Here is a 24,887-nt window from a genome sequence, read left to right on the forward strand (position 1 = left end):
GGCAACACGTACTTTTCACGACCAATTCCACAGTGATATTAGTGAGAAAAAAGACACTCGTTCTATCGACGAATCGACGTTATATTGAAGCCATTTTTTTCTATTTATTATTCCATCGAAAACGCGCGAGCACGTTCTCAGGCAACGGGAATGAGTTTAACTGCATCGCCAGTAATTTTTGAAGCTCCGAAATCGCGAATCGGATTTTTATACTGATTATTCCCACCCTCCCCCTCCCGCCATCCTTCCTTTTGTCTTATCGTCGCTCCGCTATATCGAAAGGTCGACGAGGAACGTTCGGCCCCCCCAATTCCTCAATCCTACGCAATGGCGACGCCCCGACAAGCTGGTCAGAGGGAGAAAGAGAGCAGCGAGCCTCGAAAAACGACCAACAGTCAGACTTGGACTCTCCCGCACGCAGACTCGAGAAGATGCGCGCCGACGCGCCAGAATCCAACGAGCCAACGCACAAACGGTTCTACGGGATCGCGGCTACTGGGAGTGCTTCGTACACTAGTGTCACACGTCACTCGTCGAGTTAAACAACTTTCGATATCAAAGCATCATCATCGTCACAACAACAATGATTCTCGCATAATCGATCACGTTATCGGAGCTTATCTGCGTTAAGTTTGCTGTCATAACGAGAGGGAAATACGAACGAACATTACCACGGAGAACGAGCTTCGGGAATCACGTGGAGCAGCTTCCTGGCGCAGGATGAATGGCAGTTTCGTGACAACGAGTGATCTCACAAGTTCCGAGGTAAAATTAACCACCGATTGAGACCTTAAAGACTCGCTACTCAAAATATTCCTCCATTCTTTCACGGCTTTGTTATATTTATAAATCTCTCAATTATTTTAAGATTCGATCACAATTTTTGAACTCTTTGCCGTTAGGGAGTCGCTCTTGCATTTCGGGGATGAAAGCACGCCCGACGGTGGCGCCGGTGACGGTAGGGTGGCTCGTTTCCTTTTTTACATCGTTCTCTAAATGCTGCGAAGGGGTGGGCTTGCTCAAGCCCGATCGATTTTTCACCGACTCGGTTAGGAGCTCCCAATTCGCGTGTTCGTTTCAGTTTCAATTTGACAAATCATCGCTCAAAAGTGTACCTGACACGATTCAATTTTCACTCGCTCATCATCCACCATTCGGTGTTTTTACAACTGAGCTCATGCTATCGTTACTTTCATTCACAATGAATTTTACTTCCGTGACTTCACGATCTTGAGACTCGCGCGTTTTTCGGCCCGCGATACTCGAGCGTAGAATTAGGCCTAATACTTAACTGTGGAGAGACCCCCGTCCAGGCTTGCTCTCACGGAAGGTTTCGATTCTCCTGGTTTTTCACAACGACGATGAATGTTTAATCGATCAATGAAGATCGAACATTGAAATTTGTTTTCCATTTATTTGTAAATCCGTTAATATTTCCGATGTAAAAATTCGCTTTTGTCCCAAAGCGGTTGATACATTTTGGCTCACTCGGAGCGATTCGTACAAAAGTCTTTTCTCTTCTCCCCTCTCGATGGTGGCCCACCGATCTCTTTGTCAAAAAAGTTTCTCTTAAACAGCATGTTTTGATTTCACGGTATAGGTTAAGCAAACAATAATTTTTGGCGAGATTGAGAAAACTGGAAGAGCACAAAATCCATTTCGTGGGCGAGGTTCGATTAGCAAGCACCGCTTCATAAAGCCTTTAACTCGATTCTCTTCTGACGAAGAAGCGATAGACTGGAGAGCTCGTTGGAGCCAATCGTAAAACAATGAAAAAAAAAAAAAACAAAAAAAACAACGTGATCGGAGGAGATGCAGAAAGAGAATAAAAAGGAGAGAAAAACAGGAGTGGAGCAGACGGTGTGTGTGCGCGCTCGCGATCGAACGTGAAATCGTCGGAATAATCTCGAGGAAGTCGATATTACATGCTGTATGTTAGTCCAAGCACTTTCTTTGTATGCGCGTGTCTGTGTCGAGTCTCTGCAAACGTGTGTATGAGCGAGAGGGTAAACCGGCTGAGCTCGGGCCCCAATCAAGGAGTCCACTTCGCCCGCATTCCACATTCAGTCTTCCAATCCCTGCTAGGCTCTCGCCGATCTTCTTCATTCTCTCTCACAACGAAACAAGCTTTTAGTCGTTCTCTCAATTTCTCGAGAGGTTTCCATTAGATTTTTATGCCTCCTGTTACGTCGCGAACCTCAAATAAATATTGAAATCGTAAAATGGATTAATTTTGTTTATTTCGCTGAATCTTCGCTCGACATTCGTTCCAGTAAATTTTATACCGAAACGAATCGCCTGATTCTCATTTCCGATCAAACGTTCCGTGGCTTTTGTGGGTCCCGGTAATTTATGTACGGAATGCAGAAATTTCGAAGGATCCGGTTCTCCTCCAACTGAAACAATCCCGAAATTCAACCTCCCGGAATTCTTCTCGAATTTGGGAATCTTCGAATTCGCAGTCCCGTTAAAAATTTCTTACGAATTTGAAAACAAACCCCGGCAAATCGATCGGAATATTCAGACAACGTCTTAAAAATTAGCGAGATTCCAACAAATCCAGGCCACCTCAGATTCCTTTTTCGTTGGTTCGAGGACGATAGAAAGTAAAATGAATACATTTAGTCTGTGTGACATAACGAGGAATATAGGTAGTCATGAATCGGCATGTTAATGGAGCTGAAGAAGCAAAAGCACGTAACATATCGCACACGAGGACGATGACGTGACAAACTTTGTTGTAGAATGATCGATGCTCTTTCGTCGCGCGTGGCATATTTCTAAATGTATCGATAACGAATGTGTGTCCACATGTGTATACACAGCAGCATTGAATCTTTGAATAAGCAGAGAGCGTGTCCCGCTGACAAAACGAATATCTGTATCTTTGACGCCTCTAATTATTCGAATGAGGCATCCCTTGAGTATCAACCAATCGATCACACGCGCTCGATTAGTGTGCATTTGATAATTGATGATTTAATTAATTATCGCAACATTTGCCTCTATCATCGACGTCGCACTTTCGTCCATTTCTTTTGGTTTCATAAACGCCAATTCAAAGACTCCGGCCGATGTGATAATTGAGGCTGTAACATAGACCGAGTTTAACGAGAGAAGGATGAAACGAGAACGACATAAATTGAACCGTTTCCGCGGGGAATGACGTCATTTGCGATTCGCGCTCGCATGAGACACGAAACGAGGCCTATCTCGTTGTTCCTTCACTGTCTGCACCACGGATCAGCAGATTCCCACAGTTTGCTAACTACACGAAGTGTCTGTTACAGAGTGTGTACTTAACAGGACTCTCGTTTCGTTATTATACGATTATCGTTTTTTCTGCATCTTTTTTTTGGGGTTTTTGTTCTCGTTTTTTGAGGATCCATTTCATTGCGACAATTGTGATGCTTTGATGCTGACACTTTCGGTGGAGTCTTTAATTTCGAACTGTAATCGTAAAGGCTGGCGTAAATTTTTCCTCGAAATTCGTTCGATCGTTTCAACTCTTATCGAAAGGTTGGGAACGACATTTTTTTATTGAGAGTCCTCACTACCGGAACCACAGCGATCGCAGTTTTTCTTGAAGAATTGAAACAATTTCTGAAATTGTTCAAAGATCAATTGACATAAAAACTTTTGATTACGAACCCAGTGAAGAAGGAAGAAAACGAAAACGGTCCCGTGATATTCGTTATTCCTTTTCGAACCTTTCGACTTCGCGCAGCAGGTAACCAGAGCCCTTTTTGCTACGGACCAATATACGTAGAAAATGGCGAAGGGAGCACGTCCCTGAAACGAAAGTTTTACGACTTTTGGGTCCCTCTCACGGTCAAGGACGCAAGATCCGATGAGACTTTCGAAAACCTTGATTTTCACTTCGTTCAGAAAGAAATTCTGTTCACTGAAAAATAATATAGACAATTTTTTTCCAATTTTGAAAGATTCTTGATGATCAGTAATGAAAAAAATTAATGGACGATACAAAATGTCCGCTTTCTATGAAACAAAAAATAGATGCACTTGTTGATGAACTGTTAGCTTGGTTTTTTCATAAAATTATTAAACTTGATTGATAAATGAACGAGTCAATATTTTTTGGCCTAACGTCGGCGATTCTTCCAAATATTTTCAGCCAAAACCGATTCCAGGAGAAATTATATTTCGCTCCCATAATTGTTTCCGAGAATGTAACGTTAGGTTGGTATGAAACTGAACGAATTTATCGTGAAATTGGGTTTGCTCGATAACATCTGAGCAGGAATGCAGTTAATTTCGGTCCAGCAGGAATAACGAAATTCAGAATAACTCTGGACTCAGTGGCATATAGTTTTTCATAAAATAAAACAAAAAACACTGGAATATTTTTTTGGTCATTAAAATCGTAGAGGAAATTCGATTCTGGAGCTTTTCTCTGATTAACTCGACACATTTAATTGACTCGCCATGGAGAAAACAATTTTTGACACTTTCCATCAGGGTGCAACGAATACAAATGATACCTTTAAATCCTCCACAAAAAATGGATTTCGTAGGTTCTGATGAGATTGACCGTTCATCATGATCCCTTTGTTTATTCGTCGCTGAGAAAAAGTTTCCGGTTTGCAAGCGCCTCGGAGCGAGAAGCACGGGATTGGGGATTGCTGGGGAGGGACGAAAAAATTTGATGAGAAAAAGGCAATCTTCTTTCGTATTCTTATATCCGGTGTAGCCGGAATTTGAGGTAGATTGGATCGAGAGGAATCTGGCGAGGAAATGGTTGGCTCTATTCGGCTACAGTTGGGGGTGCGCATTTTCGGAGAGGGTTTTCATACCACGAGGGGTGCTTTTGGGGTGGGAACGACGATCGATCGCACCGCCCCTTACTCCGTGCAGAGCTCTCGCGCCATTGCAAATTATCACTTCCTGGCCTCGGCTTTCTATCCTTCATCGAGATGAGGTCAGGTCACAGCGAAATTCTCTCCTCGTTTCGCCGTCGAATTAGTTCCTTTAAAAACCTCATTATTTCCTCATTTTTATGGGCTTTCATTTTTTCTAGCCTTTATTAAAAACCGTTATTTTTCACGAGCATCGCAGCATCGGAACAACGTTTTTTCAAATTACTTCCATCCAGTTTCCAACGTATAAAGAGAAACTGTCTCATCAAATTTGATATTTTAACTGCACCGAAGTTGATTGGTTGGCGCAACGAATAATCTTTAAATCCACATTTTTTGTTTTATTTCTCTTTCATTTGAGCGGATTAAATGAAAATTAGATTCCTCCGATTCCGTCATAAAGCTCAATTCACGACAATCATTTATTTTTTCCATCTGCATGCTACTCCAACATAAATCAAAATTTTTCATCAGGCAAATTGGATTATCGATAAAAAAATGAAATTTGGAGTTTTCCGTGCAAAAAAAACGTCTGCTTCAAACGGAAATAACACAAAAAATCAAACAAGGAAAAATGGGCGTTGCATGTTGGGGTTCAAGAGAATGAAAAGCAAATATTTAGTTGCTGGGCAAAATGGTGAAGTGGTAAATTTTCGCGACAGTATCCTTGCTCATAGAGTCCCTCGTGGATCTCATTTCAGAAGCGCCATAAAATGAGAACGAGAGGAAGAGAGAGGTGGAGGGAGAGATAGGGAGCAATGTGGTGACGCGGGAAGGACACGGACCTATATATTCGGTAAACTCTGACGTTGGAACGAAGGGAGAAACGAGATGCCGGCTGGCGAGCAGATGGTTGTGTCCCCGTTTATTGGTTTATTCGTTGGTATACTGGCGACCGACTGCTTCTATACATTCGTGCGTATGTACGTACATAGAATATGTACAGATACAGTTTGGCCCGCCCGAAAGCAACGAGACGAGAAGTGAGTCTCTTTGTGTCGACTGACTGGACCTAGTTTAAGGCGAGCCAAGTCCTATCATTCATGAGCCAACTTCAACGGGGGGGACGAGCGCCACGAGTTACATTTGGACGATGGTAGAGCAAGAGAAATGTGGACAGAGCCAGGGAAAAGCGTCAAAAGGTTATGAGCGCAAAAATTCTAGCATGAGGTAAGGACGAACGTTAGTTTATAATTGATTGTCAAAATTGGCTGAGTGTCAAGAATATTTGAGCATCTTCGGCAATCACGAATGCTTTGCATCGTTGCCCAAAGTGACTGGGGCTTGGTAAAATTTATACAGAAATATATAGACTGAAGATGACCATATACACTGCATTTGACCAATAAAAATTGTTGTCGAAAATCATTTTCGAGAGACGATTGACGCAAAAATCTGTTTCATTCAACTGAATATTCATGAGCGTGACTGAACTGAGGCATTGCATTATTCCAGGTTGTGCAGGAGCAAGAAAGAGCTGGAGGAGGTTCGATCGATGGAAAAGCTCTCGAAAGCGTTCGTTGCCGGAGCTGAGAAAGGCGAGTGAAGGAACAATTTCGAGGGAGGAAATTATATACCGTGAGTTAGGGGTTGAGGCGCAGGAGGGAGAGAAATTGAGAGAGAGAAAGCGAGAGAGGGGCGCGGGGGAGGGCGGACGGAAAGGGGAGGCAGGGAGAGAGATGGCGGCGATAGCGTCGGCGTCAGCGTCGCATTTTGTACGTGAAAACGCGATGGCGTCGTGGCCGCGATGAGAGTCGGGTCGATAGAGAACCGACACGGGGACCCTTGGCCCGCTACACGAAACTGAAACTCTCGGCTACCCAACCGAGCGACATATCTATAGATATACTGACTTTTATACATAATAGATGAAACTCCTTTAGCTCGCACAGTCCACATCCTTGCGCATTTATGCAGACGAGAATCCGCCCACTCTGAGTGAAAACTCCCGAGGGAATATGAGACGAGTCTTTGTGTCGTCTGGGCCGGAATAACGTCCAGAGATATAAAGAGGATTCGTGTCGATCGACACGGATCCCGGTAAAAGGCTTTACCGATAAGTTCTCCTCTCCTGGAGCTCGAAAAGTCAAGTAACCCGCTGCGGGAAGACGTGTTTTGACATTTTACCGGGGCATTTCAAACGCCCTCGCATAAACTAAATGCACTGAAGAACCATCGGGCCAAGGAACGTAAGAAAGACGAGAAGGTTGGATCTAAGCCGATTAGCCAAAGATTTTTCAAAAATTACCACGCGTTGCCTCGCCCACAAGAGCAATTTTGCAAACTCTCCTAATACGACAAATTTGATGGGACACCAGAACCTGGACAACCGAGATTTATCTCAATCCCAGGCCAATATTAACCTCCCTTAATGCTCGATTTTGACCGGTACTCGTTTTGTACCTTTGTTCAAACGTCTTCATCCCTTGCCTGCTTAGCCCTGAGGATTTAACTTGTCCAATTCGATTCTCGGATAAACAAACTCGGCCTCCGAACCCCCGAAGGGAGTCTTTAATCTGTTATCTAATCTGATAGGTTTGTACACAAACACCCACCGGTAAATCCTTAATCTGTGACAACAACGTTATACATGCGACGAGAGTGTGGTCGATAAAAACGCTCCCTGCCAAAAATCTCGAGGAAGGAAACCCACAAGGATCTTTGCGGTCTCGAATGCCGCAACTCCATTTTGGGCGCGTTCCAATTTTTGTTTCAGTAAGATTAGTTCGTGGATTTGGCAGACTGCTGCAATAACTTCTGAGTTTTAACGGGTCGTTATTTCGAAAAACTTAAACAATTGTGTTTCAAAATTAATATTAAATTTTACTGTCGATTATTGCTTCAAGAGGCGACTTCAGTCTATGATAAGGCAGATTACTGAAAAAAAATGAATATTGAAAGAGAATTCTCAAAAAAGTGGCAAAAATAACCGACGAATTATTTGCTCCTTTAGAAAGTGGGCCAGAAAAATTAGCCGATAAAGACGACACCTGCCAAAAATCCGAAAAGTCGAAATGGACTTATTAAAATTCAATTACAATTAAAAACGCCATTTTCATGACAACTTAGGCATGTTTCTGCAACGAGAGTTCAATTGCATTACAGAGTCAGTTGTAGGAATTATGTGAAAATTCGTGGACAAATGTTTTTTCTACATCCATTAAAGCAAGGACGAGAAAATTGAATAGTTGAAACCACCAATGTCGGTATCCAATTTATAACAACAATTGCAATGAATTTCTCCCAAAAGTAGAGCAGAAATGGTTAATTTTTTATCAACGCATTTGACATAAAAGTATCAATAAGAAAAAAAAACAAGCAGTAACGTCTTATTCGTGTTAACCCTCCATCGAGCATCAGGTTTTTCAAACCAAAGCTGCAACTTTTCATTGAAAAAATTGAACAAAATAAAAACGATGCTCACGGTCCACTAGGACATTCGAAAAATGGGATACACAAAATTGATACTTTCATTCCGTTGATTATAAGAAGCTGCAAAAGAAACTGATCGTTTTGCATATTTTAATTGATTCGTGTCCTGATTGCAGGTAGGGTACCGATACGATGACACGTTGACCAAGTAACCTGGAGAGAATTACAGAGAAGCCGATGGTGCATCGTCACGAGGATCTGATCGCGAAGCTGTTAAGCGACGCATGGGAGAACGGAAAGAGTTGTACCGCTAAGATGAGACGAGAAACTCGACCTTGCTTACGATTCGGCTGTGTCATCCTCGAGCCGTTAATGGAGCGAACGAGAGGATGCTCGTCTCGGCAGTTCCGAGCACCAACAGTCAAATCAATCACGATGCACACATCGATATCTGAACATAAATATTTATCTCTGTATTCGTGTATGTGTGTGCATGCAGCACATATCGACAGTGCAGGTGTATGAGCGCATTACTCTCTCGATCTTTCTCTTTCTCCCTCATTGTGCTGGGATAGCCCCGAGATCGTGTTTGCACCTCAGGTAAGAAGTGTGCCACGTGACGAGACAGATTTTCTCCATCGATTTACTCCACGAACGCACCAAATACGTATCAATTAAGACTAAAGTTGATAGATTATTTCTTGCGTAACATATTCATCGATTGTTTCTTTTTTCAGGATCGAAGTCACCGAGGGAAAATGAAAGTTCTTGCAGCCGAATGAAAGAGAAGTAATAACCGTTGCTCGATAATAAGAATTCCACTTCGTTTTTTGCACTGGTGAACATTTCATTCCGTGACGTTTTGTGGGGTCGATTTTTTGTTTCCATTTCTGCATTTAAATGTCTTGAGAGAACTTTGAGATAAAATGAGTTTTTGAAATCGTTTGGACGTAGGATTAGTTAACTAATTATTTGAAAAAGTATGTTAATTACGATGGGGGAAAAAAATTGAGAAAACGAATGAGGCCCTCGAAGGGGGGGAAGCCTCGAATGAATTTTATAAATCGCTAGACCCAAATGTTTTCTGCCGAGCAAGATAAGATCGGTGATCAAGCGCGGTGTTCATTTTTTCCTAATTCTCGAGCTCGAATGTCCAATTTTCGAATCCCAACTGAGCTTATAACGGATCCTTCCTCGTTGAATGACTCTGCGAAAACGGGGCAATTTCGTGCGTCTCTCAAGTCAGTATCGACCACAGCTGTTATTTACGTGTTCGGTGGATGAAAAAAGGAAAAGAAAAAGAGCCTCAAAGCTGCCCCTGGAGAGCTGCCAATTACATTGCATTTCACTTTCATTTAGCGAATGATCGATCTACCCTCGAATCCTATGAAAATTGAATGAAATGAAATTGTATTTTTGCAACCCCACTTAAATAACTTAAGTCGAAGATATAGTGACTTGCTTTCTGGACAAAACTTAAGTACTTTGGCAAAAGAAAAAAATAAAAAATCAATGAAAATTACAAAAAAGTAACATTCTCAGTTAAAAAATTTAACGTGAAGGAATGTTCATCGAAAAATTGATTAAAGTGAAATTAATCTCACTGTCGAATTGGTTAAATGAATTCTTCGATTCGAAAAAATTATAGTTCCAACTGCACCGATATTTTTTTTCCATTTCCGGATATTTAATATTTTTTTTATTCCAGATTTCCCAGTCCACGGAAACGGAAACTCGATTCGACAAAAAAGAGAAGAGCATCGAAGAAGAACCCGTTTAACAATTACTGGGCCAACTGTCAAATTTGCATACTTCGTGAGCAAAAAAAGTGATTCCGGAGAGGAGACGATAACTGGACGGAAGCAATGTGTAAACTAAGTATTATTATTAATGGAAAGAAGAAGGCCCAGTTAATGCTCTACATCTACCCTGTAGATCCGAATTTGTTTGAAAATAGGCGACAAATTCGGTTCTAGAGAGGTTTGTGTGGTGCATACAGTGCAACGATGGTCTGAAAAACATTTTAAAAAGTACGATCGACGAAAGAAGTGTTCGCAGCACGAAATATTTATAGGATAATGAAATGCAGTTAAATTTATGAAATTTGAGAGTCCACTGATGGAACGTCGATTGAAGGAGGTGATTTTTGCAAAGTTCTACCAACAATAACAAAGTCCTCAGGATCTCTGAATTTCCAGGAACGAAGCAATCAACGAAAATGAATAAAACATGATGGATAAACGACTAAAAAATCAAAGACGATCATTTTTCAAAATTTCGAACGATTCTACCGATGATGTTGTCATTGACGAATGTGACATCAGCGCCGAGTCACGATCGATTACGCGAATCTATGTACAAACGTTAATGACGTTTGTTGCACATGCGTTTTAAAGCGCATATTCATGTACAGGTAGACGCAGAAATGGAATATCTGCAAAACTGGCAGAAAGAAAAATTTCTTTTCCTCGATCAATGCTAATAAATAATTGATAATGTGAAAATGAGAAAAAAAAATAAATAAATAAAAAAAAAAAAACATAACCTGTCGCCATCTCGTCCCGCTCGCAATAATAAGTTTGCCTCAATGACTTTGTCAATCGTTTATTTTTACTGTGTATGTTAATTTTGAAAAATTCGCTACGCGATCGTTTGTCACGTGTTCTATCGATTCTCGATTCCCCAAGCCCATATCGCAATAAAAAATCTCACAGCTACAAACGCGGCTGTGCACTTGTTGTGCAACGCGCTCGGCGCTGCTAATGAAGTGCATTTTCTCGAGAGTGTAATTACCGACTGGCAAATACGTATCCTATAGAATCGGTCGAGCTGTTCACTTTTCAAACAGACCCTCAGCTTCATGCCATTTTGCAACTCGACACGCTTCTAGAAATTCATGCGAAAAAGGTCACCACTCATTATAAGTCGAAACCGCCTGTGCGACGAGATATCAATTCCTCTTTTCTTCACTTGTCCTTATCGGGCGCGTGATGTATATCGATGGATCCAGGAACAATAATGTGTAAATTTGTACAGTTGAGGAAACTGTGAAAAATAACACTGAAAAATGCTTGCAATCTTATTGTTAGAGCTTGAAATCAAAATTGCATTTTTTTAAACTCTTTTTGGCTTCCTTAAAGAGTGTTTAATAGTATAATTTCTTTATAGTAATAATTTCGTTTATAGTAATAATTTCTGAGTTGCATCACCAAAATGGAAAAGCATGGCTATTTTAGAAGTGACAAGACGTTTGGTTTTTTTTTATCCTGAAGCATCTCAACGTCTTTTTTCTCTCATCGTTTATAACTTCGTACTTCAGGTGAAGTATGTAATGCTGCAACACGGTTAGTAACTTTTGATCGTTAAACAGAAAGAAAATTATTGCAGAAATTACTATTCCGGTGATTTGTGATAGAAGAATTTTAATTTTTTAATCAATTACATTATACGGGAATGGAAAAACTTGCTTTTGAATCACAAGGTGATAAAGCAATGGCTGAAAAATAAGAGATATTGTGAAAATTCTTAGAATATTTTTCGTCTCATTAAAATCAGTATTTTCTTATTAAATAGATTTTTGAGCAGTCGCGGAATATTTTTAAAAAATATCGAAAAGTCGATTTTGTTGAGTCACCGAAATATCTTTCGATACACAGTAAAGTGTCGGTAAACTTGCTCAGATTGCGGACGAGTTTTCAAAGATTTTCACATCCGATTATCAGCCTTCGGAATCAAAAATAAATTAGCCCGATGCACATGGAGTAAGAGCAATCATTGTTCGATTACAGAATGAGATAATTTGTTTCGGTGGAAGTCTGTGGGTGTTGAGAGGCATCTTAATGGATTAGAAATTTTTATTCAAAAAGGGTAGCACGCCAGAAGAAGCTCTCGATGGAAACATAAATGAATGATTCCTCACAAAATAATTACTCTGGAAATACGTATTATTAAAAAAGTATGAGAGAGTAATAAAAAATGAAAATTATCACTTCAGGAAGAGATTATCAGAGGAGGGACTCTGAGAGGCGAGTAATAATGGGAGGGGTGAGAATACCGTGGCATGCACGCGTAGATACGCAATATTATACTTGTGTGTATGAAAGTTCAGACCGAGAGAGGATGTAAGGGTACAAAAGAAAGGAAAAGGAGAAAGAGAATGAGAGAGAACGAGGAGAGACGTCGTGGCAAGATATCCCCGCGACTCAAGTTCTAAATCCACATCCGAGTGTGTGAGAAAACATGAGAAGATTAATGATTTACGTGACAAGGGAAGAGAGGGTGCTACGTTTTGGGCGTTGCTCGAGCGGCGCTCTGTGAATTCTCGCCCGATCCCGCAAACAGCGAGAGAACGAGGAAAAGTGAGGATAAATAACATTTTTCGCGAATGTGAAAATCGTGACGAGGAAAAACGCATGCGGGGAAACTAAATCCGAAAATGGAAGCGAAAGTTGTGCAAAAACTTATCGACAGGCCATTTTCCAGGGAGAAATTATGACCGAAATTGCTGGAATAAAGTCATTGAGGATCTTCGTGATATTTTTCTTCTTAATTTTTGTCTGAACGTTATTTTCATCAATTTTTCGTTGAATTTAGTTCGAAAAGTTAGGACAACTCCTGCACAAAAGGGTGATGGAATGAAGAAGATAAGAAACGAGAAACAAATGATAAGCATCCTTCGTTGTCATTTACTCGCGTCAACGCTCCAAAATAATTACAAAATCCTCGGAGAAACTTAACTCTGAAAGGGATGCATCAACCACTTTGCCAAGTCCTTTTGCAAACAAACTCGCGAGAACCACGTGACCCGGCATCCCTATTCGGAGTAAAAGTCTCGCGGTTCTATTCTCATTCGGTCTCCTCTCGCGACGAGTGACTGATGACATCTCCTCGATCAACGAACGTCACCGGGAAACTCACCCCGTTCATTCTTTCCACCTAAATATCATCCAGTTATTACGGAACGCATACACTACCGTTCAAAAGTTCTCGATCCACTGCGACATTCGATCGAATTTTCGCTAAATTACTAAATATACAGACTCGAGGAATTAGGCTTTCGAAAAAGTTGTGGAATCAGCGACACTTTTTTCATGAATAAATTGTGTTGAACAAAATAAAATTTGTTGTCTCAACGGAAGTTGGCTTCATCCAACCGCACCGAATGCGTTAACACACGAGTGAATATTGCCCAATACGACGAAAATATTGTTACATCAAGCAACAATTTCGTTGAATCAACAAACTTCATTTTTTGTTCCTCACAATTTTATGAGAAGCATAGAATCGCAAGGGACAGAAATTTGTTGCGCTTTGATTAAAAATTTCGATTACTGTGAGAGGAAAATGCGATCATTCTTTTTCAAAAAATCCAGACTGGTTGCTGAATTTTTTCATTTCTGTTCCGAGTATTTCGAAAAAAATGTCACAAACGCTGCTTCCAACTACGGCGTGGGCATAAAGTACATTTTTTACAAACGTCTCTACATTTCAGTGTGTTCAAATGAGAGTCGACATGAATTATGGCGCAAGATTCATATTGTACTTGAAATTACTGACACGATGAAAAACGATGAAAAAACATGATTCCCAAAATTTGAATGTTGAGTTCCTCATTGTGAAATTTTCGTTGGAAATTTTGATAGCTCGAATGGACTTTTGAGCGATAGTGTACATACATATATTTTTCACAAGTATAATACCCCGCTCGGAGCCACAGTCGTTCGCACTATGCATGATCACGTTCGAAATAAAACGCCACGTCAATTCTCGAGAGTGAAAAATTCGTATTTAAGAGGCGAAGTCTGTCTGCAATTTTTCAAATTTTTAAGCAGTTGAGCTCGTTCTCCGTTCGCTTGCAGCAGCACGAAAGATTGTACGTGAATAGAAGTCAAAGTTGAGTGGTCGTGAAAAAAAGTTGTCAAACTTCATGGCGGTAATGAACCGATCGTAACAACTGTCTTCCACACATCAGGAATAAAAGAATTGTTATTTTTCCTCAATACTTATGGAGCGATAAAAACTCGTAAGCTCACACTGAAATAATTGGATTGCTCGATGTTGAAGTTTTGATGTAAGCGAGTCGACGTAATTCAGTCTCTGTAATAAAAAAGGAGAAAAAAAGTTGTGGCGTTTCAATGGTTCAGCGGTTCCCTATAAATTATAAGTCGAGAAAAATAATTTTTTTTTACAATTCTGTGTGATACTTCGGGAAAGGAAACGCGTATCGTAGAGCTTTGGAGTAGGAACGGTGCGAATGGAAAAAAGAGAGGTCGGCATAGATCTGACGCGAGTGACGGGGCCGACGCCACCCTGGTGTGAGTGTCTGTGCCGTACGTAAAATTAATGATGACTCGTTGCCCCGACGAAGAGTCGTCTTTCGTCCAATTCCTAACCTCCCCTCCCCGTATCTTGCTCCTCGACCTCCACCGCTCGGGGAGCACAATCTATCCGAGAGAATATATCCTTCGACTTTGGTCTTTGCAGCATCGGCGAGGATCTCTCGAGCCCAAATGCAATTTGGTATTCGTTCGAGTGGCCATTAACCGCATGAAACCGCACGACTAATTTAGCCAAGAATATCGTGAGCCTCTTTTACGGTTTTCGCACAGCGAGTGGCCAGTTTTAATCTTTGTGCTTCGAGCCAACTAGAATTCGATCGAAATCCAACAAATTTGGAAAAAAATCCTTTTCGTTACCATTTTATGTGCAGCAAGACAAATTTTTGGAATGGGAACTGTGGAAACTGACGAAAATTTGAAGAAACCGGATTTTCGCACTATTTAAATGGTACAGGAACAATCGATGAAGAAACGATAAACGGTTAGCCCACGCGCGATCAATTGATTGTACGTCAAGATGGCGCGCATCAATCAAACGATTTATTGAATCGTCTTTGATTGAATAAATCAATTTTTATGGTGGTACAAGCTCGTGAATACGAGCCGGTAAGTCAAAACCGGAAAACTGTGAGGGGCACAAAAGCATAAATTTCGTTAATGTACATTTAAGACTCTTCGGAAGGAGGAACGGGGCGATTGTAGACTCGTTATAAAATTAGTAGCATCGACTATATGGAGGTCAATTAATTAATGGGTTTGGAGGGGAATCGGTGCTTGAGATCACCACGATATATTCATTCGTAAAGCCATATCATTAACAACATTTCATATAAGAGTGTGCACACGCAGCGTGTTTGGAGCTCGAGTTTGAAGGATCTGTGCGAACGAAGGTTTTCGTGGAGATCCATTCGCTTCGAGCTCGGCGCTATTAATGACTCTGTGGAAGAGAGAAAGACCGGGAAGTTTCCTAATGTGCCGACAAAATGGTGGAAAGGCGTTGCTCCATTGTCCTGACACAGATCTCGCAGCAGTCTGCTAAAAAGTTCAGTTACCTGTGAATTTTCCAATGAATAAACGGACTCTAATTTCACACTGGACTCGTCATTCTTCCCATAGAAATCCTGAGCACGTACTGCTCTTAAAAAATGCATACAAGAACGAAGCTCCGCGAATGGGAACGCGCAAGGTTAAAATTTTGACGAGTTCCAATACTACGAATCGAACAACGTCGATTTGCCGTCGACTGATCACGATACTACCTGAAAACAATCATGCTAGGCGAACAAAGAAAAAAATCTACGAATGGAGAAAGAGAGAGAGAGAGAGAGAGAGAGAGAGAGAGAGAGAGAGAGAGAGAGAGAGAGAGAGAGAGAGAGGAGGGAAGCAGAGAGATGAAAGGACGTTGAAGAATATGACGCATAGAGAAAAGCAATTAATAATCTCGAGACGAGAAACCTCGGGGTCCAAGGAGATCTCCGACAAAATGGTAGAGAATCGAGTCGCGCTCGAGGAAGGATGAACGAAAAATAAAATAACACTTGGCTGCTATGACGAACGGGAGGGGATTGTGAAAAGAGGAGGAATATGAAGAAGAAGAAGAAGAAGATGAGAGGAGGAGGTACCTCGCATTGCCCCGCGGGGCCCTGACCACCTGCTGCCCCTTTGATACCGCCGCTGGAATCCCATTTGGCCGTGTAATCCGACCGATATTCACCAGCGACATACCCTACCTCACGTAAGGGCGGCAATATCATTTTCCTCAATTCTTAAGTGCTTATCGATTTGTTACGGTTACGCGGCCCATACATACTTTTACCGATGTCGATAAACGTAGAAACTATATATTTCAACTGTCACGTTCATGCACGGAGAAAACGGATTCGTTTTGTATAGTGAGGGATACATTATTTTTCAAGAATTTTCAAAGTATTTAGCCACCGATTACAAACAGCATAGTATTTTTTGAATTTTTTTATTTTTCGCCCCTTTAATTCTAAACAGTTTTATGTAGATAGTATAAAAAGTGGTGCGTGCGAGAACTATATTTTGTTTTGTTTTCGAATTTTATTCATCATGTCCGACTAGCACTTACTGATAAGTTAAAATGTATTGTGAATCACAAATTTTGACTGTCAGCATAGTAAATTCTATGATAGATACACAATTAGTCATCGAATACGTGTGACCTTTTTTTCAGGATTGCCCGAGCGCACTTTACAATATAAACATTTAAAGTGACTGAAAACATTTTTTACTTTGCTTTTAGAGAAAAAGACTCTCGAGTCTTTTGAATAAAAAGTATGGGCAATGGTCTTTTTACTATCGTGGATAGAACAATTGTTAATACTGCTCTTCGAATTAATGCTGTAATCCAGTACGTATGTACTGTTTCTGAGATACTATATTTTTAGTAATTTCCTCTAGAATTTGCGGCCTCGTTTTCTCCGTATATAAATAAAAGCGGAAAATGCTCGAAATACACTCGTCATTGTGTCGGATTAGTAGCAACTTCTCCGCAAAACAATTTTGCGGAGAAAACGTTGTGTAAGACGTCTCGAGTGCTTTGCCCACATTCCATCGACGTAAGTAGTCATGGATACGGCAAGTAATTAGTGAGCTTCATTGATTCAATGAAAGTTTGCAATTAATTCATCAAGTTAAACGAGTTTTTCATCCGGTTCAAAAAGAAATAATCGATACACATAATTCCTAGTTTATTGATTGACTTTTCGATTAGTAACTCAATTTCTAAAATAATGTTATTCCATGTAACCAAACGGTAAATAAAGTTGGAAGATTTATTTCTTCATTGAATGAATAGTAGGTTCGTCCACAACAATAAATTTTGTCTGAGTTTTCTGTTGCTGGATATATATTCGTCAAATTCAGATTTTCACTCATATTTTTATGTGAGGCAAAGTGGTTTAAATCGTTTCAATCAAAGTCTCCGGAAGCGAAATGACTCGATGACGATTTGTCGAGTTATTGAGTGCATTCGTATATGAAAAGGGAAATCTTAATTATAAAGGAACGGTATTTTAAATATTCTTCTCATTTGTATTCAGTACAGCGATATTTATGCCTGCACTAAAACGAGAAGATTGTTTTCTAGAATTCTGTACCATGTAATATTCGAAGCCCATGAATATTTATGAGACTTTTATTATTAAAGAGGATTGGAGAAAATTACAAAGTTCGAAGACATGCGCGCGCGAGGTGACAAGTGAACGTACTAGCTAATAAAAATCAAAATTACCGACGCATTCGCGATTCTCACGCGTGCACTCAACCACTTCGGAGTGCTTGATGCAGTTTCCATCTCTTTGTCGTTTTTTCTCGACTTCCTTCTCACTTGATAGAGACTCGGCGTGCTAATTACGGTGATTATAATGATTTAACAAATTGCGTATGATTAGAGATGAGGTAGCGACTCGAACTCATTGCGATTATCACGATGATTGATAACCTTTTTAATCCTATACGATTTTATCTCACGTTTTACTTGAAAACGTAATTTTTTTACTTCGTTCTGATTCCTATCGAAGAATACTTACAATTTTCACTTGCAATCACTATTTAACGCATCAGTGAATTAACACCGGCTTAATAACTTTTCACATATTTTTATCTCAGTTTAAACGTTCAAGAATGTTTTGGAATATTTGTGCGCAAGAGATTGAGATCTCTTGCAGCCTTGAGGTTGTTTATTTATATTTCAATCCGAATATCAGAAACGACAAACATCACGCTCGACACTTTCGATATCTATACGCAAAATTCTTCTTCTTATTTTCATTTTCGATGCTTTTTTTTCGAAAAAAAAAAAAAAAAAAAAAAAAACAGGAAGATTCGATTTTAAAACAAACTTCCGTGAAGGAGCTCATCCAGTCGGAACTTTTATTATTGTTTTTGAGGTTCAATACAATAATTAAGGTTCTAATGCAACTCAATCTCACTCCGTAAAAGGCCTGAGAATTTTTTCGAGATTCTTTAAGCTTGAAAATGTCTCATATAAATCATGATTGGTATATGATGTCCGCAAATATATTCCGAATCAACGAAGCATGCCGAAACACGTATTAAGGAGAGAAAATTATCCTTTCAATCTAGACGCATAAGCGAGAGCTGGTGCAAGAAGACAACCTTCGAAATGAACGATTAATCAGGGGGAACAAATTGATTCGATAGCTGTTCGCTCGAGTAAGAAAAAGAGCGTGCAGCGAGACTCCGATTGAGTAGACATTTTAGCTGGTCAAGAAAAAAGTGGCTGATTGACCTTCGTCAAGCCCTTTATTTTCTGTTTCGTCAACGCTGTTATGAGAGGATAAAAAACTGGTCTTATCATATTCGTTGATAGAGGAACATAAAGGAGAGGACGTGAAGCGTATGAAGAAGGTAAAAGCGATGAGAAAAATGAGTGCGATGAATTCGAGAAAGAGCAAAACATTTGGTGGTATAGAAAAAGAAATAATTCTCTACGAAAAATAGAGAAAACTTTTCGATCGGAGGAAAGAGCACAAAAACGCTCCCCCCCGTCAGACTGATGTGGTACTCGAGCCAACAGAGTGAGAAATAAGGAAAAAAGAAGTGACAAAAATTCACGATCGCGATCGTGAAAGATGTATGTATGTGTTATGGATCGCGAGGGTTCTGGCGATGATGGAAGAAGAAATGGCGCTGCCAAGGGTATAAAAAGAAAAGGTCGAAGGCAAAAATTTGCCTGTTTGGGGCCAAGCGTAGTCTGCGGGATAACCGCGCCAACCAGGAGCACTGTATACAGCATATTCCCGAATGGTCGTCTCCTGCGGGAGGTTGGTCCCGTTCGGGTAGTGCTCGCACATACAATATATAAATATACGCAACTGCAGTGAAGTTTGTGTGTAGGGTAGAGATGAAAAGATTCCTTCTCTTTATCTGGCTCGTTCTGCAAGCTCTTTTCATCCCTTCCCCCTTAAGAAGGAAGAAAGTAAAGGCTGCCTCCCTTTCTTTCTGCGGCCTTTCACCGGGTCGGATTGGAAAGAGGGCGAGAGGGAGGAGGTAGGGAGAGAAAAACTCGTATATAGGAGAGAGAGAGAAAAAGGGGGAAGTGCGGGAATGGAACAACCCCGCAGCAGCCGCTGCCACCCTGGGTCGTTTCAACCCCCTCTTCACCGCGGATGAAAGTCCCTTTCTCTCTTTCCTCCTTTTCTTCTTTCTCTATCGTTTTCCTCCGGTGGACGTCGAACAGAGTTCGAGGTTCGCTGGCTCTAACGTAACGGAGGAACGGAGCGTGTGCACACGGGGGCCAGGAAAGAGAACAGGGGGGCAGCAGCAGCAGCAGCAGCAGCAGCAGCAGCAGGAGCACCAGCAACGTCTACTCTTCCTCTCTTTTTCTCTCTCCCAACGCGATCCGCGCGGCGGAGAAGGCGCGGGGAATTCACTCGCTCTCTCACCGCTCTTTTTCTCTCTTGGTCTCTCACGCTTTTCTCTGCGCCTCTCTCCTAGTCAAACCAAAACTCGGGCATGATTAATGGATCCGCGAGAGAGCTGGCAAAAGGAGAGCGAACGAAGCGGAGCCGAGAGCTCTCCACGTTTCCACTACGAACACCATCGCCGGAGCACGGAGAGAAGAAGGAAAAAGAAAGAAAGAGAGAGAGAGAGAGAGAGAAAGGAAGCTTCAAACAACAAACTTTTCCCAAGCAACGTGTCCGCTATACAGGGAATAAACCCGTGGAGAAAAAAAGCATATGTATAAGAAAGAACGGAGAACTCTCTTTCTTCGCATCCACCCTTCAAGCAGTCTAATACCCCCGGGCTCCGTGGCACACTCGGGCTTCCTTTTCTATCGCTTTTCTCTCCGCATTCTATCCGCGAGACCTCTCTCCCCGTCTTTCTCCCTTCATTTCTTTCGTCCCTAACGCTACCGCGAGAGCAACGAGACCGACCGAGCAAAGAAGTTCCTTTCACCCTGGACACATCCCAACGAAAAACTACTGCCGAAGGTACCGGGCGCAACCCCCAAAAGTTTCTCCAACTAAACATTCATCTTCGATTTTCAAATTTCGTGATTTTCATCCCCCTCGTCAAACTCAGAAAATAACCTGCTACTCGAGTATGCATCAACGTGAGCAAATTGCCTCGAAAGTACCGAGAATCGTCAAGAAAATCATGACCCCGAACCCTAACAGTCGTTCCGACGAGTCCGAATTTATCGACTACACTTAAAATCGATGCAGCCCGACACTCGTTTCATTCCAACGATACAAAACACGAATAATCTCCGTAGCTCTTCACTTATAAATAAATATCATACGATAAATGACGAGGCTTGATAAGATAGAAAATTCAATCAACGAGTCAACTAACGTGTTCATTTATTTCACGTGATTTTGTTACACGCTGCAAGAGAGAATAATGCAGCACCACCGCGATTCTCGGTTACGAGAGAGGAGGAGATATCCATTATAAGTTAGTCGATAGTAACGACCAGAGCCTGATGGAAAATAAATGTGTGATCCTGCGGGAATGGCTTGTGTTGAGGCTGCGAGAAGAAGCAGCGAAAGAATCCTATATCTCTGGTGTCCGGAGAGGTCCGCCAGGGCACATGGCTATATGCCATACAGCGGTTGAGAATAATAAATTGACTCGCGAGCTGAGAGATGTCTAACGGTATCTGGACGAGCTGGACTCTGCTATTATACACTCTTTCGTTCCCTCCGTGTGCAGACACGTGCGAGTCTATAAACGTATGTATCTGGACTCTTGAATCTGCTATTCTCACCTACACGAAGCAGCGACTCGCGCGGAGCTCGGCATACAGCGAATCCTTTCGCGAGTTTGAATCGCGGAGCCAGGCCGAGCAAGAGAAACGCATTAGAACGCCTCTCGCGCGCGGTTATACGGGATATCAATACCTTTCCACGAGTTCCAGCCGAGTCCACGGGGGCCTCGGGACTAGAAAATATCGCCAGGAGAGAGAGACACGTTCGGGGAATGGAAGAGAGTGAACACGAAGATTGAATTTGTAAGAGAACTTAGCAATCGACGTTTGCGATGCCTCAAGACTCGCGCGGGCATGACAGTTTGAAAAATTTTCTTTCATACTCCTCCGCAGTATCAGGCCGGACTCGTGTCTCTTGCCGTTTTAGCAAACCTTCGACAAATTACAACAGGACGATTGTGATGTAACCGTGCAGAAAAAAACCATTTTCGTTATTCTGATTCTCCGCGGGAATCAAGCTCACAGCCTTTGCGATCAACTGCATTTTCTCATCACACAAGCTCATGAATCCATGGCGGTTCGATCATTTTAATGTACAACTTGTAATTAAGAAGAATTCTTTGTTCGCGAGACAAGGAAATCTCACGTATTCAGCTGCAAATACTGTCGATGATGGATAAATAATTGAACATATGGCACGCTCGCTGTGAATAGGGAAAAATAAAAATCATTCAACGGGAAAACGATGGACGCCGGTCTGGGGAGGACTTGTTTTTCTAGAAATGCGAATCGAGCATAAGCCAGGACACGAGACGACCTCCTGGTGCACGTTTATATACAATTATAGCTACCCATGCAACCCACTGCTGTACTCTGTGATGGGGAGACTCAAACATCCATTCACTCTTTCTTTTTATATTCTCTCTCTCCCTCGCTCCCTGTCAGTCTCTGTGAAAAACTTGCAACGTCATCACGACTCGGTTCGTATATTATCCTATATCCGTATGCGTTCCATGCTACAGCTCCTGGTTTCGATTCGGCAGCTACCTCCGAGGATACCCCGTATCAATTTTAAACTCACTTTATTAAAGAACATTTTGAAAAAAACGTTCTGATAAATAATCGACGCGTTTGAACGATTTTGAAACCACTCAATGGGCTTGATTTTACAAAATTTCGGCTGCAAACAACTCATTGGAAGGCTCCTGAGATCTCTGTGGCTACACTGCCAAGGATTTTATTCGTTGAGCAAAATTCCATTGAATTGAGCAAGAGTGGTCCATTGTCATAATCTTCAAAGTATCTGGAGGGAGCCAGAATACATGATTGAAGTTTTTTTTTTTTTTTTTTTTTTTTTTTTAATTGGGAGCTGGTTCAATTTTTTCGATCGACGTTAATGACGCTCCAGGTCATCAGGACGCTCGAAAAACGTAGATGGCACTAAAGTTTAATGAGTAAATTGGCTAATCCGTAGAATGAGAAGCGAAAAGGGAGGAAAAAGTGACGATCATGATAAGAGCCTGATAGAATAATGTGGCTTATTAGCCTCGAGCAAAGCAGCCATTTCGAGCGTTCAACTCACCTGACGAGCATCGTATACCGATTGAAAAATTCCCGCGTGTCGGGCATACGCATAAAGAAGGGTGGAAAGAGACGGAGAATAAAAAAGGGCGGTAATCCTCGGGCCACGGTAATGAGAATCAATTGGTCACTGCGCGCTGCCGAAGAGAGAGCGAATATCGCGTCGGCAGTCTCAGTGTGTATATAATGGTCTTACGCGCTTTGGTACTTTTATTCTTTCCTTCTCTCTCTCTCTCTCTCTCTCGCTCTTTTGCTATCCGTTCCTCTTTCATCCTCTCCTCGTCATCATCATACTCCTCTTGTGCACCGCGCTCGAGTAAAGAAGCCGACTCTTCGCGGCGTGCGCCACTCGATGACTAATGGCAATGGCAAAGAGACGAACGCTTCGAGCACCGAGTAGCAGCGCATCAAGAAGCCTCCAATGGATCGTTTCAACATAATAAACGTAAATAAAAAATCGAAAGCCAACAATCAACGATGTATTCGTAATCACGGATAAAAGTGTTTGCCACTTGTGGGATCCGGACGGTCGAACGACTCGTCTAATGATTTCAGATCTCATGTTCGCCTTCGGTCCGAATATGATGCTGGCGATTATTCGAAGAACTTTTCACCGTTCCCGATAACAAAGATTCAAGATTCAGCGCAATACATTTAGGAACATTTGAAAAAATAATTTCGAAAAAGCTCAATTTGCATTCAATTACATGTTGTGCTTACACATTTTTTAGAATCGTGCACATCGAAAGTATTCAAATTATACACAAACGAAGCACTCAGCACTGACCTAGTTTGATGAGAAAATGTTCAATCTTCAGGAAAATTTTGCGCAAGAAGAAAAGTCAAAGATTTCAGTTCGCCAGCCCAAAATATATCGCTTGAATAGTCCGTAACGAGCTTTTTATTCGATCAGTTTTGCGAACAACTTTTTACTCACATTATCATAGAATATTGACATTTCGAATGTGCCACAAGTTTTTAGATTTCCTCGAATTTCTTTGGATACAAAAAGCCGATGATAATTACAATGGCAGCCCTTACAATTCATTTTTATAAATCTTTACTGCCAATGAATGAATTTACGATTATATTAGATGATACTATTTTTTTTTTTTTTTTTTTTCAAGAAAATATTTCGACTGCAGAAATGGTTCTAATCGCTACAGAAGCAGGCCAATGAATAGAGTTACCCATGGTTATCGACAAGGAAATCGTTGATCGCTAATCGAGCATAGAGATTTATATTGTCATGGGCGGGGTTGCGGAAACATCGTGACTTTATAAAGCGTTTATTCATTGAAAACGCGTAAATATATAATGCTCGGGAAGCGAAAGTCAATGTGATTGTGACGAGAGTGAAAGAGCGATTGGATGCTGAGGAAGGCAAAGTGTACCTGTGGATCGGGATATACCCTCGAAAGTTTTGGGATCCCGAGCGTGGTTGATTAACGATCGCGAGCCTCGTGGACGTGGTGGGTGGCGCATGCCTTTGTGACAGCGCGGCCGCTCGGAGGAGCTCTCTTCTCGTTCCTCGACATTGCCACCACTACCAGCCATCAGCGTATAACAGCGTGCATCGGAGTAACTGGCCAACGGAGGCCGAGATCGCCTCTCTTCCTCTTTCCCTCCCATTCTCACTATTTTCTCATCTCGCTTCTCCCTCGAACGAATTATTATAAAGATCGAGTTTGTAGCCCGGTATCCGTAATAGCGTGTAGAGCCACGAGACTGATCTGGTATCATGTGAATCGAGTATCTCGATCGGTCAAACATCCTCGCTGAAGACAGACACCACCCGGTGGATATCGTCGCCTTCACCGTTCCAAAGGACGACTCTCGACTCCATCGCTGCTCGGACCACCGGCATCGTTTCTCGTCCCCCTCAACTCCCGATGTTTCCATTTTTTTCGTTCGTTTTAACTTTTTCAAAATTGATAAAAACCACCGGAGTTCTCAGATTGAAATTTTTTGGGAATCGAAAAACTAAAGAAAATCGTAGCACGAGAAATTTGAAAGTGG

General features: G+C 41.5%; 1 long non-coding RNA gene across 1 annotated transcript; it reads left to right on the forward strand.

Annotated features, from left to right (window-relative positions):
* On the forward strand, positions 1-10,788 carry LOC122407546 (uncharacterized). Its single transcript, XR_006260217.1, has 6 exons — positions 1-765; positions 5,579-6,047; positions 6,333-6,455; positions 8,426-8,849; positions 8,987-9,038; positions 9,958-10,788. It is a non-coding gene; the product is annotated as an uncharacterized lncRNA (long non-coding RNA).
* The last annotated feature ends 14,099 nt before the right edge of the window (positions 10,789-24,887 follow it).

The sequence above is a fragment of the Venturia canescens genome, chromosome 3 (assembly GCF_019457755.1).
Source record: "Venturia canescens isolate UGA chromosome 3, ASM1945775v1, whole genome shotgun sequence".
NCBI classification, from domain to species: domain Eukaryota; kingdom Metazoa; phylum Arthropoda; class Insecta; order Hymenoptera; family Ichneumonidae; genus Venturia; species Venturia canescens.